General features: G+C 42.0%; 1 protein-coding gene across 3 annotated transcripts in view; it reads left to right on the top strand.

Annotated features, from left to right (window-relative positions):
* Window positions 1-2,872: 2,872 nt before the first annotated feature.
* LOC109522336 (disks large-associated protein 4-like) overlaps window positions 2,873-17,718 on the top strand; it is a 63,631-nt gene continuing 48,785 nt past the window's right edge. For 2 of the 3 annotated variants that reach the window (XM_019880800.1, XM_019880799.1), the window contains exon 1: window positions 11,528-11,823. The gene's annotated coding sequence lies outside the window, so the exon portion shown is untranslated. Of the gene's footprint in view, window positions 2,958-11,527; window positions 11,824-17,718 lie in introns of those variants that run through there. The other variant, XM_019880801.1, reaches the window with a different exon arrangement.

Below are 17,718 nucleotides of genomic sequence, written 5' to 3'. Positions count from 1 at the left end.
TAAATAAATTTGAAATGCAACATTGTGAGCATGTTGGTAACATTTGGTGAGATATCAGTCGAGCTGAAATACCGATTCAACAGCAAAATGTTGTCCTCTCGCAATTTGTTTAGTTTCGTTTCACTCATTGTCAAGGTCCAGAGCCATCAAGTCTGCTTGTCCACCAGAATTGTGACAGCAAAATTTCTGATGAGAACGATGAAAGTAGACCACAGCGGCCGTCTCGATGTTTTGATCTCTTTCATGGAAACCAGATGGGCTGTCCATCTAAACCAACAAAGAGTTGTGGTGCAGAAGGTGGCAGGGGAGCTGCTCTGTGTGTCTTGTGACTCAGTCATTTTGGAGATTTGATACAGCGCGCACCCCAAAAAAAATGCAGACATAAACACACGTATGTACGCTCACTTGCGCGCGCACACACCCACACACACGGAGAGAAGCAGAGTAAACCAGACAGGGGAATGTACACACAGATAGAGAGCGAGACTTCCAGACGGAGAGCCAAAGGCAGGAAGTTTGAAGAACACACCCAAGTGGGTTCATTAAGCAGCCGTATAAACATGCTCTGCAGTTTCTTAAATAATGTACAGACATAAACACGCACTGTACAACGCACAATGGCAAACAGGCCCTCAGCAGCAGACATTCTTTATCCACCCCTCCACCGCCCCCCCGCCTGCTCCTCCACCCTCCATCCTAGTGGGAGCAAACAGGACCCCCTTCAGTGATTTCCTTCACGCGGCCAGCAGAGCACATAACCTCTCGTGCACACTGCCGAGTCTATAAACCGTGAGTCACAGTGAACATGCACTCTAATCTCATTATGGGAGTATGGGAAAGCATCAGCTTGTGTCTGCATGTGGCGCTCCTGGACTCACAGGCCTATATTACATGTATTAGAAGTCGTTTTATTATCACACAAAGTGGGCGGGGGTAAGCTTTGGGACTAATGGCGCTTTCCTTCGGAACATCACAATGGCATGATTATAAAATGTGCTGCCTCGGTTATGAATATGTGAATAGATGGTCAATCACGCGGTCGGTAATCCAGTGGTTAGCGCATCGACCTCACAGTGCAGAGGTACCGGGTTCGATTCCGGCTCCATCCTTCCTGTGTGGAGTTTGCACGTTCTCCCCGGGCCTGCGTGGGTTTTCTCCGGGTACTCCGGTGTCCTCTCACATTCCAAAAACATGCATGGCAGGCTGATTGAACACTAAAAATTGTCCCAAGGTGTGAGCACGAATGGTTGTTAGCACCCGCCCCCTCCCCGCCCCCCACCCCGCAACCCTTGTGAGGATAAAAGCGGATCAGAAAATGGATAGATGGTCAATCACTCCTGTGACAGGATGAAAGACATGCCCAAAAGGGCACACGGCTTGTTGCACTTTCTCAGCCCTTATCGGCGTGCAGATCTCCTGCTGCCATGACATCATTTCCTGAGTGAGCCGGGCTGTCGAGATCAGCTTGGGCTGGGGATATTTGCTTGTATAAACCACCTTAAGCAAACAGAGGCATCTGTCTCCACCACAGATGTTCCCTTTGCGTGAGCATATACTCTCAACTTTCTTTTAAAGGAAGACTTTTAAGCCTGTTTTGAGCCACATGAGTCACTTGAGAAAAATGAGTGTGATCTGAAGAAAGAGGTGTACAATATAAGGGACATTCCAACGGGGTTAAGTGAGACTGTGTGTGTGCTCCAGAATTTCTGGCACACCTTTTTTCGGGGTCAGATTAATATTAGCTTTGTGTTTAGACAAATTGTAGTTATGGTTACAGCACATGAATGAGGTTACATTTGAGTGTTGCGGTTCGGCACGTAGCTGTGAGTGATGTCTGCGATTGCGCTTTTCTCTTGCTGTTCATTCCAGCGCAGTAAAACCCGTTTGCCAACTATGAGTGATGAGTCTTAAAATGTTCCCAAACTTTCTTGGAAGTGTAAAACCCATCCTGATTTTTTTTTCTTCCCCTTCATATCACACTCACGTCACGCTGTGAAAGTAAAACTTCATACGCTTCGCGATTATCATCTCATGTGAAAATGCCTCAAATCTGAACATGAAGAGCCTTTTGAATGCCAAGGTAATGTTTGGTTTTTTTTTGTCAGTGTGACTTATTTGGTGGTATTCATTTAGGATGAACAAGAAAATGACGAAACGGAAATCATAGCGATAAACCGGCCTACACAGTGCACTCATGTCCTCTGTTGATACTCGGCGAAGCAGCTCGGTTATTATCTAGGTTATTCCCTTCTCATGTTATTATCTCATAAATTCCCGTTGATCGTAAATCCACAACACAATCTTCAATCCCTTTTAGAGCACAATGTTCTTCCACTGCACATCTCAGTCAGAAGCAACGCAGTCTATAAGCTCTGTGTTTGTGGTATTGTACGAGGGTGAGAGCTTATCAAAATGGATCGCGGAGAGGAAAAAGATAAAAAATAAAAGTCCTGCGCACTGTTGAACGGGATTGATACAATGAGGGCTTGCCAAAGTGGGAAGTTCCTCCAGTGGGAGAACTTTGGGTTCCATGTGGTTTCGTGATTTGACATCAATCTTCAGCATAGCTAATGACTACGCAGTGCTCATCTGAGACAGCAATTGTTCTGGCAGAGATACGTTTGGATATAAACTTTTTTTTTTTTTCATGTCAGTGGAACAAGGCAAGCTTTTGGTTAAGACTTAATTGGGACCCCCCCTCCGATTACATGCAGATGTAAAAACGCAGCGCGGCCAAGGCGCTTGAACATTTCCACATGTTTTTGGTCGGTCCGCTTTTTTTTTTTTGTCCTGATGTGTTTTCCTGAAAGGCACAACACTGGGAGGTTCGAACCTCAGTTGCTCAGAGGTCAACTCATGAGGAGCAGGTGTTCAAGTCACCGCGGTTGACGAGACAGACAGAAATGGCTGCGAGATGAGTCAAAACAAAGTTCCGACGCTCATTAATAATTCCAGTGGTAAGTTGTGATCGTTGCTGTTGTTGTTGTGATGGTTATTATGGTTTTAGTGATTTTGTCGCAGATGTTCTAGTTGTTTTTTTTTTAATGTTTGTTGGGGGTCGTTATTGTTTTTATAGGGTCGTTGGTTTTGTTGGGGGTGGGGTTGTTCTTGTGGTTGTGATGGTTGCTCTCAATGTGTTATTTGTCGTTGTCGTTGTTGTGGCTGCTGTGATGTGACGATTGCGAGGTTTTCATCTCAATCGGTTATTGTGTCCACCTGTTCTCGTCAGCCCGCTCACCTTGTGTCTTCCAAACAGAGCTCCCTCGGCCACTTGTCTTGACCGGGTGCGACTTGTTGTCTTGTGAGTTTGTTTCTATTTTACTTCCCTGATTTATTTCCGTCTTGGTGGGTTTATTGTTTTGTGTAAGTTGTCCAAGACAAGTGGAGTCTTTTTTCCAAGTGTTTGTTTGAGGGTAATTTTGGAATTATGAATACAATGTTGGTTTTGTTCTTTTGGAAAATAAATACTTAAGCATCCCGCCTCTCTGCTGAACTTGGGTCCACAACCATGCCGAACAGTTACCCTTAATCCACTGGGGGTGCTCCCAATGTATTCATTGTTGCAGGATACACGTTTGACCACTAGATGTCGTATTTTATCTACTTTCTCATTTATGGTACACTCACTTCCATGGTCATTTTCTCTCCAAGATCTAATTATATGCTCATGTATCTATCTTCTAAATGGACAAGAGGTAGACAAGGAACATAATAAACGGTTCCTCTCTTATTTACACAGGAGGATAAATTGCCTTGACTTCAGCAGAGCAATTGTTTTTTTTTTTAATCATATCTGCCTTCCAGTGAGGAATTGTCACACAAATGTGCCATCTCAAAAGGTGTTGCTGATGAGGCTGTTTCTCGAGCAATTTATTTGAACATGCTCTGTTAATTTTTTTTTTTCTAGGGTTTTGAGAGAAGATATGCTCCAATTCTTCCATTGTACACACAAGCCGAAACGTGCACAGGGAAGTGATACAGAGACCATAACAAATCATTTTGATGTGAATTATGACTTTGATATCATTGGCTTTGTGAAAGCAGTGTCCTTTATTCTTGACAGCTATTCGTTTACGTTACCAAAGATTAAAAGGTTTTGTTTATGTTGGACTACTCCATGGGTGTACCATGCATTTGTTGATCTGTATGTGTATTTACATTTTTTATTATTTTTTTTAAACCAGAGAGTCAGTCAGTCCTACGGAAACCGGCAATGCCACACAGTTGGCTGTAAGGATGTAATTTTCGAAAATGACCGGCGCTTCTGAAACAAGCGCACATCCAGCCAAAAATGTAATTTGAGACCCTTTCTGGCTCACACCTTAGAGAAGCCAATTTCATCCTTGTTCTCAGGCTTCCTGCCAAACCAATTTGGCGTAGTCTCAAAGTTTGCCAAAATGGCCAAGAACTTAACCCTGTGGCAAACGTGATTTAAGTCAATTTTGTGGATCAAGCCAGGGCTCCTGTTTTGAGTTTCGTTCCAGCAGTTTTGAAGGGCACACTATTAAGAGATCTACGTTTGGCCTTCTCCCCACCCCTGGCGTTCAATCGCTGCCTTTAGGGATATCAAATGCCTTTGAGCATTCTTGCTGAGCACTGTATAAAGCACAGGTGTCAAACTCAAGGCCCGGGGGCCAGATCTGGCCCGCCACGTCATTTTAGGTGGCCCACGAAAGCAAATCGTGTGTGTCAACTTCCACAACTCTTGCTCAAATCTGGACCGAAATGTCAAATTGTCATGTGTAATAAATAACACTGGGATTTTGCAATAATTTTTTTGACCGTTTACACTCACTTGGACCATTATCGCTGCCTTTAGGGATATCAAATGCCTTTGAGCATTCTTGCTGAGCACTGTATAAAGCACAGGTGTCAAACTCAAGGCCCGGGGGCCAGATCTGGCCCGCTACGTCATTTTAGGTGGCCCAGGAAAGCAAATCGTGTGTGTCAACTTCCATAACTCTTGCTCAAATCTGGACCGAAATGTCAAATTGTCATGTGTAATAAATAACATTGGGATTTTGCAATCATTTTTTTTACCCTGTTTTCACTCACTTGGACATTGAACAAACAGCAAACAAACAGTTGACTGATTTCAAAACTAGTAATCCATCAATTTGTTGTGAACAAGGAATAATACGATGTGATGATGAAACATTTATTCGGTTTCACTGTCGTAATGGTCCGCCGAGGGAAGACACAACTCCTAAAATGGCCTGCGACAAAAATGAGTTTGACACCCCCTGGTATAGAGGACAACATCTACTCATAGCACTTTTGAACAGCACTACAAAATAGCGACCTCTGTCTACAGTATCATGAATGTAAGCTAACAAAGAATTTTCAGACAAGTGATCGTGGTACAGCCCGAATTTATTAACTCTTGGATGTGCACCCATTTTTTTCTGCAAAATAAAACGGTTGAATATGAGCATTCCCGCGATAGAGCCAACCAAAAAAATAAAACGAAACGAAACTTCAGCTCCGGCTCGTGGGCTCTCCTTCTTTGATGATGATGTTGCGATAAGATCATCCAAGTTCGAGGGAACTCATTTTGTGCCAATTTTGTGCCTGTGATGTTTGCCCATTCATTTGTTTTGTTTTTCAGTTGTCCTTCAAAACCGGTAGAAACCATAATTGCATTTCAGTTATTGTGTTATCTCAAACTTCAATGCATTATCACAGTGCGATATTAAATAGAAATGGTATGAAACTTTGAAATTATTTCACATACCGGTACATTTGATTGGTACATTGCAGGAAAACTTGGCGTATGAGCATTCCCGCGATAGAGCCAACCAAAAAAATAAAACAAAACGAAACTTCAGCTTCGGCTCGTTGGCTCTCCTTCTTTGATGATGATTTTGCGATAAGCTCATCCAAGTTCGAGGGAACTCATTTTGTGCCAATTTTGTGCCTGTGATGTTTGCCCATTCATTTGTTTTGTTTTTCAGTTGTCCTTCAAAACCGGTAGAAGCCATAATTGCGTTTCAGTTATTGTGTTATCTCAAACTTTCATGCATTATCACAGTGCGATATTAAATAGAAATGGTATGAAACTTTGAAATTATTTCACATACCGGTACATTTGATTGGTACATTGCAGGAAAACTTGGCGCAACTGAGAAAAATGCAGTTTTGCATTAATTTTGTCAAATTTGATTAAACATTTATTAATGACGAGCAAGCTATTTTTTTTTTATCTGGATTTTTTTTTTTGTGGGGTGCACCAACTCTGTCGTAATCTTGCACCGTTACAACATAAAGACACGGCAACAGTACACATGTGGTGTATAATCGATGCCACATTTATCATGAACACGAGTCGACAGGCGGCGCTTGATGGTGAATTTGCACGCCTTTGCGAGCCCGCAGGTTCATATGATGAACTGCACTATTTTAGTACAGTGCGTGTGTATGTGTGTCCATGCATGTGTGTGTGTGGGTGGGTGGGTGTGTGTTTGTGAGTGAGAGAGAATGTTTGAGCATGGCTGAGCACGGCATACATCCAGGCCTATGGACATATACCAACAAGGTCATGTTGTGTATGCATGTCATGGTGCCCAGCATGCCATATCACACCTTATTAGAGAGAGCGATGCTCTGCACATTTATGAACCGTTTCACTACTGTCTAGAGCAAGGTTCAATTTTCACATTCAATTTGTTGTGCACATCCTTTGACTTTATCACACTATGTTGAATGGGATCAAAACAACATCCTGGTTTAGTTAGCAAAAACGATAATCCTTCATCGCTACCTCTACTCCAAAGCTGCTTCTGCTCCCATTTGGCTGATTTCATTTATTGCCCCCCGTCATGCCTAAATGTCCATGCTAGCATTAAGGAACCATCTGTGGCTGTGTTACATTGGCTACTGGCTCAAGGCTGTGTCTTAAATAGAAGCAACGGAAGGGTATAACTATAGTTAAGTGTATTATGGGAACAAGGAATATAAACCTTCACTGGAATTACCGGTAATGCTGAAGCCACCATACGTTGATTCTGTCGTATAGACTCACTCAACAGCAGGTCTTAACTGATCAAGTTTAGTATCTAGTGTCCTTTTTTTAAACTTCAGCTCAGTGTTCTTTCTTTGCTATATTTTGTATGTCAGTTGGGAAGCTGCTGGAAAAGGGTGTTGGCAAAGAGGAAAAGTTCATCATTTCCCGACCGAGGGAAGCATTTGGCGACTCACGACAAGAGCAGTGCAATTAATTCAATATCGATGACATACACATTTTAACGACACACAAATAGTGAGCGTATGCTAATTCTGTTTACTAATATGGTATGCTAGACACCAGCAATAACAGCTAATTGTTGGTCTGGTTTGATGCTAGTCTGCTTCCTGACAACGATCAAGGTGCCATTGAGCAAGGCACGAATCCCACGCAGGCTCGAGAGGTGCGGCGTTGTTGGCGTGCCCTTTTCACGCTGACATCCCTCCGTGCTATCTGTGCTCTGGTTCGCTGTGTGGTGTGAAACACAAATATACAGAAGAGTGCGAGTTGAAATGACCTTGAAGGATTATTGTTTGTATGCAGGAATACTTTCGAAATTAAAATGAAAATATCCGACACAGCCACACAATCAGTTTTATTAGCTTGGAAAACGAAGCTAAGTTACGCCACATTACTGATGAGACATGAACACGGATTCTGAGCTTGTGTTTTATCATAGATCAGCATGTTAATGAGAAGAGAAAGAAAACCAAACAAAGTAACGAAGCGTTGAAGGCAGCATGTCAGTAGCTGTGCTAGATTTTCACACAATTAGCGTGACCTCCTTGCGCCGAGCGTAGCTCAATTATCTGTTTTGGTGTGAAAACAATCTTAGCGCCCAACTGATGCAAATGTCAGCAAGGCAAAATAAGTGCGGGTTGGTTGGAATAAAGTATTCAGAACTAATAATTAGATTTGTATGGAAGATTTCTTGTTGGGAGGTGTAACAACAAGACAGCAGTAGCATCACTTCCACTGAAATTGAAATGTTGCTTATTGTGGATGTGGATGCGGCGCTGCTTGGTGAATTGTGCGATATGTGGTGAAAAATAGAACTGGGCAATACGAGTGACACCTCAGCACAAATAAAACCTGTTATCTTAAATATGGTTTGGAGTTTTTGTTCACAGCCCTTCAGTAAGAAGATTGGTTTAGCGACCGCTGTAATAAAATCATTCTTACAAATGATCTGCTGTTTGTTCCCCGTTTGGTTTGATGGAAACTACAAATAGCCTACTTTGTCTGCGCTGTAGAACCTAAAAATGGTTTCTCATAAAGGACAAAGAGGACAATTCATAACCCATTACAATTATATAGTGTGTCATCCATTTCAAATCTGAATATACAGTTTTGGTGCATCTCTGATTTAATGTTGTATTAGAATGAACAAAGATGCCAGGTCCTGCTCCAAGCGACAATGCATTTTGATTGCTGCCCTAATTTTGTGTGAGGCAGTCACCCCCTCTCAGCCAACGGTTTTCCTCGAGGGCCCATAAACTCCTTTGTGATCCCATCATCGGCTTCCAGTCGCATTTGCTCACATTGTCTCGGTGGAACGCAAAGAAATCTCGCACAATCCGCATCTGCACAGTGCAGCGCGGAGAGGCATACGGCAGCTTCGAACAGTGTAGCCACACTAGTAATTTTTCAGTTATTGAAAGCTACCAGAACTTATTACAGATGACAAAAAAAAAGACTCTCTTCAAATAGATATGTATATATACATCAGCGGTGAGCATCTCTCCACAAAAGACAATTTGACACGGTGTTCAATAGATCACTTGTAAAAATATTGTAATGATTTGATCAAGTTTGAGTCATTGGGATAACGATTGGATTTGATATGATACGCTTCAGTTCGAGAGGGTATGATGCAATGCCGTTTCATGATGCGACGATATGTACCCCAATATATTTCAAACTGGAGGGAATGATTTGATTCAGTTAAAAAATGTGTGTGTGTATGTGTGTATGTGTGTATATATCTATATATCTATATCTATATAGATATATAGATATAGATAGATAGATAGATAGATACACATGTGTGTGTATATATTCCGCCACTGTGTGTGTGTATGTGTGTCTACATATAGATCAAATAAGCAGCAACATAGACTGTAGAAAGGCCCTTTGTACCATGTGAGAGGTTTCAAAAAGACGACACATCGCACAGCAATCACACTTAGCTTGAATCACACATATTGCATAGTGCGACTTTTACCTTGCACACGCTGCAGGGGGTTCATCATGTGCGCCAACTGTTAATTAACTGGGTTTTTCTTTTTTTCAATTCGGATAAACACAGAAGGGAAAGATAACAGAGTATTGTGCGCTTGACAAGTTTTTGTTCAGAAGCATATATTGATTCTACAGCTCGGTGTCCCTTAAGCAAATCAAACATGTTTTCATTCCCCAGTATGTCAGTGTGAGTGTGTCCAGGACACTTCCAGGAAATTACCACGTTTAAAATCCAATTACCTGTGAAGAAAACACTTTGCAACCGGCGCAGGCTGACAGGCTGTTCATGTTGTAACATTTAGCAGAGGGCAACGGGTGTGTTGCGCTTGTGAAGTGGCAGTGAACTCTTTCTGTTGAGTTCTTTAAGCATTAAAGCAAAGGCCGTGACGTGATTTGAAGTTTCCCGCTCTGCAGTGACAGATGCTCTCAAGTTTTGGGAAGGCTCGATTGTTGTCCTGTTGTTTGTGTTCATGGAATTATTTCATCTGCCCTTCCATTCTCTACACTGCCTATCCAGTTCAGAGGCGCCGGTGAGCTGTAGACCATCCCAGCTGTTTGCGGGCAAAAAAAAAAAAAAAAAAAACGACACCGTGGACTGGTTGCCAGTCAATCACAGGGCAGATGTAAAGATTCCCACTCACATATTTGTGTGTGGGAACTGAAGCCGCGCTGCTTGCAGAGAGGGCAGATGTATTAAATTTGAAAAACATGTATTTTTTTGAGAACCAGTGATATGATTCTGAGAAATTGTTTAATTTTAAAAAAAAAAAAAAAAAAAAAAAAAACGACACCGTGGACTGGTTGCCAGTCAATCACAGGGCAGATGTAAAGATTCCCACTCACATATTTGTGTGTGGGAACTGAAGCCGCGCTGCTTGCAGAGAGGGCAGATGTATTCAATTTGAAAAAACATATATTTTTTTGGAGAACCAGTGATATGATTCTGAGAAATTGTTTTTTAACTTGCCTGACAATTCATCTCTTCCTGTTTAAATAGCAATTCTAATTGAACCCAGATACGTATTGTTGATTCACAGAGAACAGCATGTTGAGCAAAAAGTACTGAAGCCATGAAGAGTTGTACATGACAATATCAGTAACTCTTTGAGTCGTCTGTGGCATCAAAGTGACCTTTGGAGAAATAAAGCACTTACCTATTTTCTCGCTGGGCCTCAGCTAGCAATCATGACAGGGCTCAAATGTGACAGGTGGAAAGAGGCCTCTAAGAGAGGAATACTGAAGACCGGTTGTCATTTGGCTGCATTCACTTGACAAAATCTCATCCGGTGCCGTAGTGAACTTCTCACACCATTCGCCCCCCCCCCCCCAATCAAGAGATGCTTTTTATCTTGTATGCCATCAACCAGCCTAGTAAAGAACTTCTTGTCAGTCTGTCCCAAAGTGATTTAGACTGACTGGGATGATTAAAAAGAATAAAATGAAAATGATGGCAGTGAGAACAGAGGTAGTGGCTGTCCTTGATTGGCCGCACAGAGAACTGTCCACGGTTCTGGATCCAGTTTTCTCTGGTGTGTGTGCTGTTGGAATGTCAGGAACATTTGGAAGCAGAAGAGGGGACAGAGAGACGGCAGCACCTCTCGACATCAATTCAACCAACAGTGGAAATCAACTTGACGTTATTATTTCACTTGTGTTACCTTTTCGAGTCGCCTCGTGATACGTGTATCGCTTCAGTTTCCTGAACAAGTCCAAAACATGTTTCAAGCACGCTGGCACAGACTAAAATATCTGTCAACAGATATCGCTCCCTCATGAATATATTCAGCTCTCAAAGTGAAATTAATCCACAGCAGAGATTTGGATAGAGACGGTGCTTATTCAAATATTGGCCTCTCGAATCCTGCATTCGTGAGCTGCACTTTGACGCCGTGTACAATTACACCCCGCGAGTGGGTGAACACGCTGCACAGTCACTTTTGTAACATTGTTTTGGGGGACTGTGAAATATATAATTTTTTTTATTGATGTAAAATATGTGTTGGTTCTGTTAAGACTGAAATGCTGTACGCCCGAACCAGGCTACTTCCATGCTGCTATTTTATAATAAAATAATACATAACATAAACATAAAACATGAAAGCGGTTGCTTATTTACAGTACGGTAAAAAAAAAAGTGCTTAAAATCAGGACGAATACGATTCTACACGTTGGTTAAAGGTCTCTGTAGCTCTTTCACTCGATTTCGACTCCCTTCTTCGTCTGCAGCAGCATCCTCTGTGACACACAGAGGCACTCCTCTCCTCTCCTCTCCTCTTCTCTTCCATCTCCCCTCCTCACTCTCTTCTTCATCCAAGCACGAATTTATCGCCAACTCTCTCCGCCTCCCTGTGCGGGTCGCCAACGGATGAGTCGGTCGGTTGCGGATCGGCTCTGTTGCTCGTCGCCCTTTCTCCAAAAAAACTCACCGTGCAAGTCGAAGAGGACAAATGCTTGTTTTTCGCCCCAAAGCAGCCGCCGTTCGTCTCCGTGTCTTGGGAAGTTATTTGCAGTGCGTGGATAGAAGCTGCTCAAGTGGTCGTCGTTGCTTCAGCAAAACAGGGGATAGGCTTCAAGACAAGGTAAAAAAAAAAAACAACAAAAAAAAACTGTTGTTCCATTCAACTCCAATCCGCACATAAATGCTGGAGGCAATGTTGCGTTTAGATGCCTGCAGATGTGACTCGTCATCGAAGTAGAACCTGGACTCAATGCTAACCGCGCTCAAGTCATTACGGGCAATTAATTTCCGTCACAAAGTATGAGTGGTTTCATTTGCAAAATGTTCGCAATATTTGCCTATTCACACACACCATGACCGACAACTAATCAAATCCAATAGAAGAGATGTACCAAAAATGATTCTGCTCGTTTTTGAGTGACTACTGCCAGAGAGAATAATAACCAAATGATGATCACCAAATTATTACAAACAACACGCATGATGCAATGCAGTTGTGCACCACAGTGAGCAACAACAGCTTATTAAAACATTGGCTTCAGTAAAAGAGTGACAGCTTAAAAGGTAAGCATTGTCTTTTCCAACATTTTGGTACAGCTCTTCAAATTCATTTTTGTTTTTTCGAATGTACAAGTGCACCAAAATTTGGTCTCTCTCTCTCTCTCTCTCTCTCTCATATTGATGTCGGGTCAAATGTTTCTTTACGATGACAGATTAGTTGAACTGCCACACAAGTAAATGATATCTGTTGTCTACTGGAAGTAAAGTAGCAATAATATTCCTTCAATGTGTTATGCTAATTTTATTATCCTAGCTATTATAACTCCTGAAACATCATGATAATTAATCATTGAAGATCTTTCTGATTTTTTATTTTTTTTTATTTTACGTATAAGACATATATATTTAATAGAAGGTTAAATCCCTCGCTAAATCTTCTTGAGCGCCCAATATCCGACTGTTATGAAGCTGCTGAAGTGAAACAGAAGTGTAAGAGATGATTGGCTGTCTGCTTCTTGGCCACCAAAAAAGAAGAATTGCTGTATTGATTGTCACCTCTTTAAATAGCCACGGGACCAGCTGGGCTCTCTTCAACCAGATGGGCACGACAATAATGACAAGAACAAGTGACATCTATTACCGTATTTCCTCAAATAGTGGCTGGGAGAAATTCACTTGAATTTATTCAACTGTAGATGGCGGAGAGGTCGTGATTGTATATATTATTTAAATAATATGAAACATGTCAAGTGGAAATGGTGTTTAAAACAAGGACTGACTGACTTAAATAATGTGACATAGTCGGAGTCTACTAGAACGGTAATTGTCATTCAGGACCTGGCGCCACAACACTTACTGCATGCTCAGGAGCTTGTTTACAACTTGCAGTTAGTCACCGCGCTGCTTTTGTAGAGATTTGTACTTAGGTACTGCTGTTTTGGTTTGCAACAGAGCGCAAATAGGCCCAGCAGTGATCGTAGTTATCAACACCTATCGGTAACCGGAATACGAAACGGGGCACATGATCCATTAAAAGGGGCAGTCAATATTTGAAAACAATACAATTCCAACTTTTTCAAATCCAACCTGGGTCTCTTTCGTATGTGGGTATAAATCGGATATGTATGAGACGCGTCTTCAGTATGAACGCTCATCTGCTCATTCCGACATGTATGTCATCAAAAGCCCAATATGCTCTCCGCACGGGCTGGGGAATGTGCATGCCCGAGAGACGACTTACAAACCTCGGTAATTCTGCAAAGTTGTTTAGAGTAACAGTGTTGACTTTATATTTGATTTTAAAATCGAGCTCACCTGGAAAATGAAGCATAAAGTGCACATTGATCGTAATAGTTCACCCACACAATAAGTTCATTTGTTACATGCAGCAATAGCACAAGGTCGACTTTAGTCGACCTCTCCATGAAAGGAGGAGATCGAGTCGTATTGCCTCATATCGCCAAAATATTTCTACATCCTCCTGCCTCGCTACTCTGTAGATATGAGATGATAACATGAGCTCCTTCACGCGGGAACCGTGTGTGGTTTTTTTTTTTTGTATGTACTGTATGTCACTCCACATCATGATTTGCACGAGTTCATGTCACACCACGTACGCATTCCGCTCACATTAGCACTCAGGTTTGTTTTTGTAACGTGAGCAAGTACAGGAATTGGGCAACACGGCGTGCGGTGTTGAACGGAGCCTTATAAGCATCACAACAGCTGGATCTTTTCAAAGCCGGCACTCTCTGCCATGCCATCAAATTAACAATGGACTCAGGACTAGCGTACATATTAGCACAGTTTTTGGAGTGACCTGAAAAGCAGACTGTGTTAGTGGCCTCAATTCTCGTGCCCCCCGCCCCCACCTTCCCAAAAAGGAAGGCAAAAAAAATTGTAGGTTATGCTTACTCAGAGCCATTTAAGTCCATCTTGCCTCTCTTGCTCTCACTCTCTCATACATTTCTCTCTCTCTCTCTCTCTCTCTCTCTCTCTCTCTCTCTCTCTCTCTCTCTCTCTCTCTCTCTACGTCCTGCCGCTATGCACTCACTCAGACTGTGTCTCTTCACATCTCGTCACTCTAACCAGCACTCTGCCCTCCACTGCTCATCTCCCTCGCACGCACACAAAGACGGACAAAGGCAAAGGCCCGCGGCCACGTCTCGCCGCGCATATCCACGCTATATGCATGCATAGCTTGCGTCATTGAATGTTTTGCTTGTGTCTGATTTCTTGGATTGTTGGCTGATGGTGCGTGCTAGTGCTGGAGCATTCTGTGGTGTATGATAAGCTCATCATTGGGTCCTGTGTCGGTGTTGCTGCAGTCTGATGAAAATACCGTATCGCCATTTTATGGTCCTGTTGACTTTTCAACGCCATTGGGCCGTTTTATGTTGTCCCAGCGCTTGTCCAGTCAAACAAACAAACAAACAGAGAAAAAGGTCTTCTGTCAGAGGTCCTCGGTTTAAAGAGGCAGCATCATCATAATTGGTGCATGAGGCAGTTTACTGCTTACTTATGCTTGGTTTGGAGTTCAGCATTTCACGTCTTGTGTTAGACGGAAGGAGAAATGGCCTCATGTTAAAACGGCAGCGCGCAAGTGGGGATTCAAGGGCGACGCGTTCCATTTTCTCTTTTTATTTGCGGCCCGACTAAGTTAAGAAGGAAGCGAGATATATTCCACTGGGTCATTTTAATAATGTATAGGTCAGCCCTATATTAAATATCTGAAGTGGTGGCGGTGTATTGCTCAGTCTCCAGGGGACCGGATTCCTCTTGAGTGCATCACATGACAGCATAATGTGGACATTTTTCTGTGAACAATAGCAGTTAAATCACACACACTCTCTCTCTCTTTCTCAAATTTCTATGGGATTTAAAAAAAAAATATGAGTTATGTCACTAAGGCAGGTTTTCGTGGAATGAAAATTCCCCAAAAAACTAACACTTTCTAGCCACAAAAGTGACAAAAAAAGGTATCAGATGTCTATATTTAAACCTCCTTCCTGGAAACACACAGATGTTGTCCTCCCTTGGGTTGGAGCACCATCTCTTCCTGAGAGATAAAATCTTTCATACCACCTCTTTCTGCTTCCTCCGATTTTTTTTTTTTCTTCTTCTTTGAGAAGTTTTTATAGAACCAGATCACAGCATCTCAGTATTCACATGACAGGTGCAGGTGGCTATGGCTTAAGAGTGTTTGCAATTTTGATCACACGCGTTTTATTCGCTTTCCAGAGCGCCGTCTATGTAATAATCAGCCAACACCGGAATGGAACAATTCGGGGCAGAGAAAATATCAGACAATAACCGCTTTGTTCTGTTGACCAATGAGTACATTGCAGTCACAAATGAGCGTGTAGGGATGACAGAGTAGAGTAGACTCGATTATGCTCGGCGAAGAATAAAATGGTCCATTTTCAGTAACACGGCACTGATTACTTTTGGAGCAAAGAATGACTTTTAAATGAGACGTCACAATTCCTTTAGTCATTTTTGAAAATGATCAAGACGTTATCGCTGCTACCTTTCTTTCTCATTAACTCTTTAGATCACTTTTTTTTTTTTAATCTCTGCCCGTTACTCTTAAGACGTTCATTCAAACTCGGAGTACGAATACATTTACTGGAGATTTGGTCAAGTAAGACGTCATGACGGCTGTTTAGGCTTCCTGATTTCTCTCTGAAGCAGGTTTCAGTCATGCAGATTTTTAACATTGTCTCCTTATTGCAAATCATGTATGTTGTGAAATGTTGTCATCTGATGTATATCCCGTATCATATTTGGACAGACAGAATGTTGTTCTAACGTTCATCTTCATCTTAAAGGAGAAGAAGGTGCAATTATTTTTTGACAATCTATTTGTGTCCTCATGCAGATTGTGTGTACTGGGGATTTTTTTTTTTTTTTTTGGTCACGTGGAGCTTTGCCCTCTCTATCCCCGGAGCCACGCATCGCATTAGCTGGCTCATCCACAGCACCAAGGCTATTCCGCACGGTGGCCCCCCCACATTAAGATGCAGAACACTCTCGCCGACTTTTTTCCTCATCGATTCCTAATCCTTTGCCTCTCCACAATGAATGATTACCACAAGAGCGAGCAAACCTCTTGTCCCTGGCAGGGGGGGGGGGGGGCATTGCTTAACATCATGATGAGAGTGCGGCTGGAATGAGAAATGTCTCTCGATGAGGAGAGATCAAGCTGTCGATTCAGTCAATCATAATGTTCCAGGGGAAGGCCAATGGAGAGGCAGAGATAAGTCTAAGTTCAGGCAGAATTATGTCACCCTTAGAAGGTAGAATCAATAGTGATGAAATGTGGGCCGATTCACAAAAATAATTAGCATCAGATGAGGTAGGCGGGACATTTATAGTCAGTCAACATCATTCTCCGTGTATTACACTCAAAGATTTTTGTCAGCATTTTGGCAAGAACATCCCTCCATCCATTTTCAACACCGCTTATCCTGGGCAGGGTCACGTGGAGTTGCCTTGGCAAGAATATTGACTGTGTTTTAATGCCACTTTTACAACGCCTTGAAAAAAAACTGGTCCAACTCCGTCAAGTGTTACGCTCCCTTCCAGACTGGTAAAAGGTTTTGCTTGAGGATAGCTCGCTGGATGTCCTAATTAGCATGATAGAGCCATCCATTTTTTATTATTATTATTTTTTTTAATAGCGCTTATTCTCATGTGGGTAAAGATTGAGCTTGAGCAGGTCCCATTGTTGTTATTATTATTATTATTAGTAGTAGTAGTAGCAGGAGTGTTAACATGTGATTTTGTATGCTAAAAAATATACTTATGTTGCATATTTAAAAGTTTCTTTTTAAGTTGGCTCATTTGCAAGCCACTCTCAAGCCCTTGATCGAAAATACCATTTGGATGTTGTTGAATACGATGCGGATTGACAGAGTGTTCTTATCTAATTGCCTGTACTTAATCATCACAAAATTATCATTCACAGTGAGCAGATAAAAAGTAAATTAAAAACACAGAGGTAGGCCTCCCTCCTCGTGGCTAATTATGTTGCTTTCTTGCATGATGTCTCATCATGAGTCACCAGAGAAAAGGATTATTGCACCTTCAGGAAGAGCGACATGATGTCCCAGTCTTTTTTGGGCTTTTGGGTCATTTTCATTACTCTCTACAAATGGGATTGTTGACATACGATGAATGGGACGACTTTGTCGATAAAATGCACAAAAGTAAAGGCGCCGAAGGATAAAAACCACACACTAGAAGAGCGAGCCTTTCTGAATTGAGCTGATGGAAGTTATGAAAGTACAGCGTTGATGTAAAGTAAAAAAAAAAAAAATAAATAAAAAATCTGAAATATATGTTATTATTATTATTTTTTAATGATATAAAATGCGGTGGCAGTGCCGTGCTGCGGCTACGTTTTTTTGACAGCAGCCGATGAGAAAATAGTCCGAGTCGCACAATACAAAAACAATTATGATTTTCTTGAGCAAAACCTGGATCAGTCTGTCAGTGGCCGTCAAACTTGATG

Source organism: Hippocampus comes, unplaced genomic scaffold, assembly GCF_001891065.2.
Source record: "Hippocampus comes isolate QL1 unplaced genomic scaffold, H_comes_QL1_v1.1 scaffold68, whole genome shotgun sequence".
NCBI classification, from domain to species: Eukaryota; Metazoa; Chordata; class Actinopteri; order Syngnathiformes; family Syngnathidae; genus Hippocampus; species Hippocampus comes.
The sequence above is the reverse complement of the archived record's forward strand: the minus strand, read 5'-3'. Positions and strand labels throughout refer to the sequence as shown.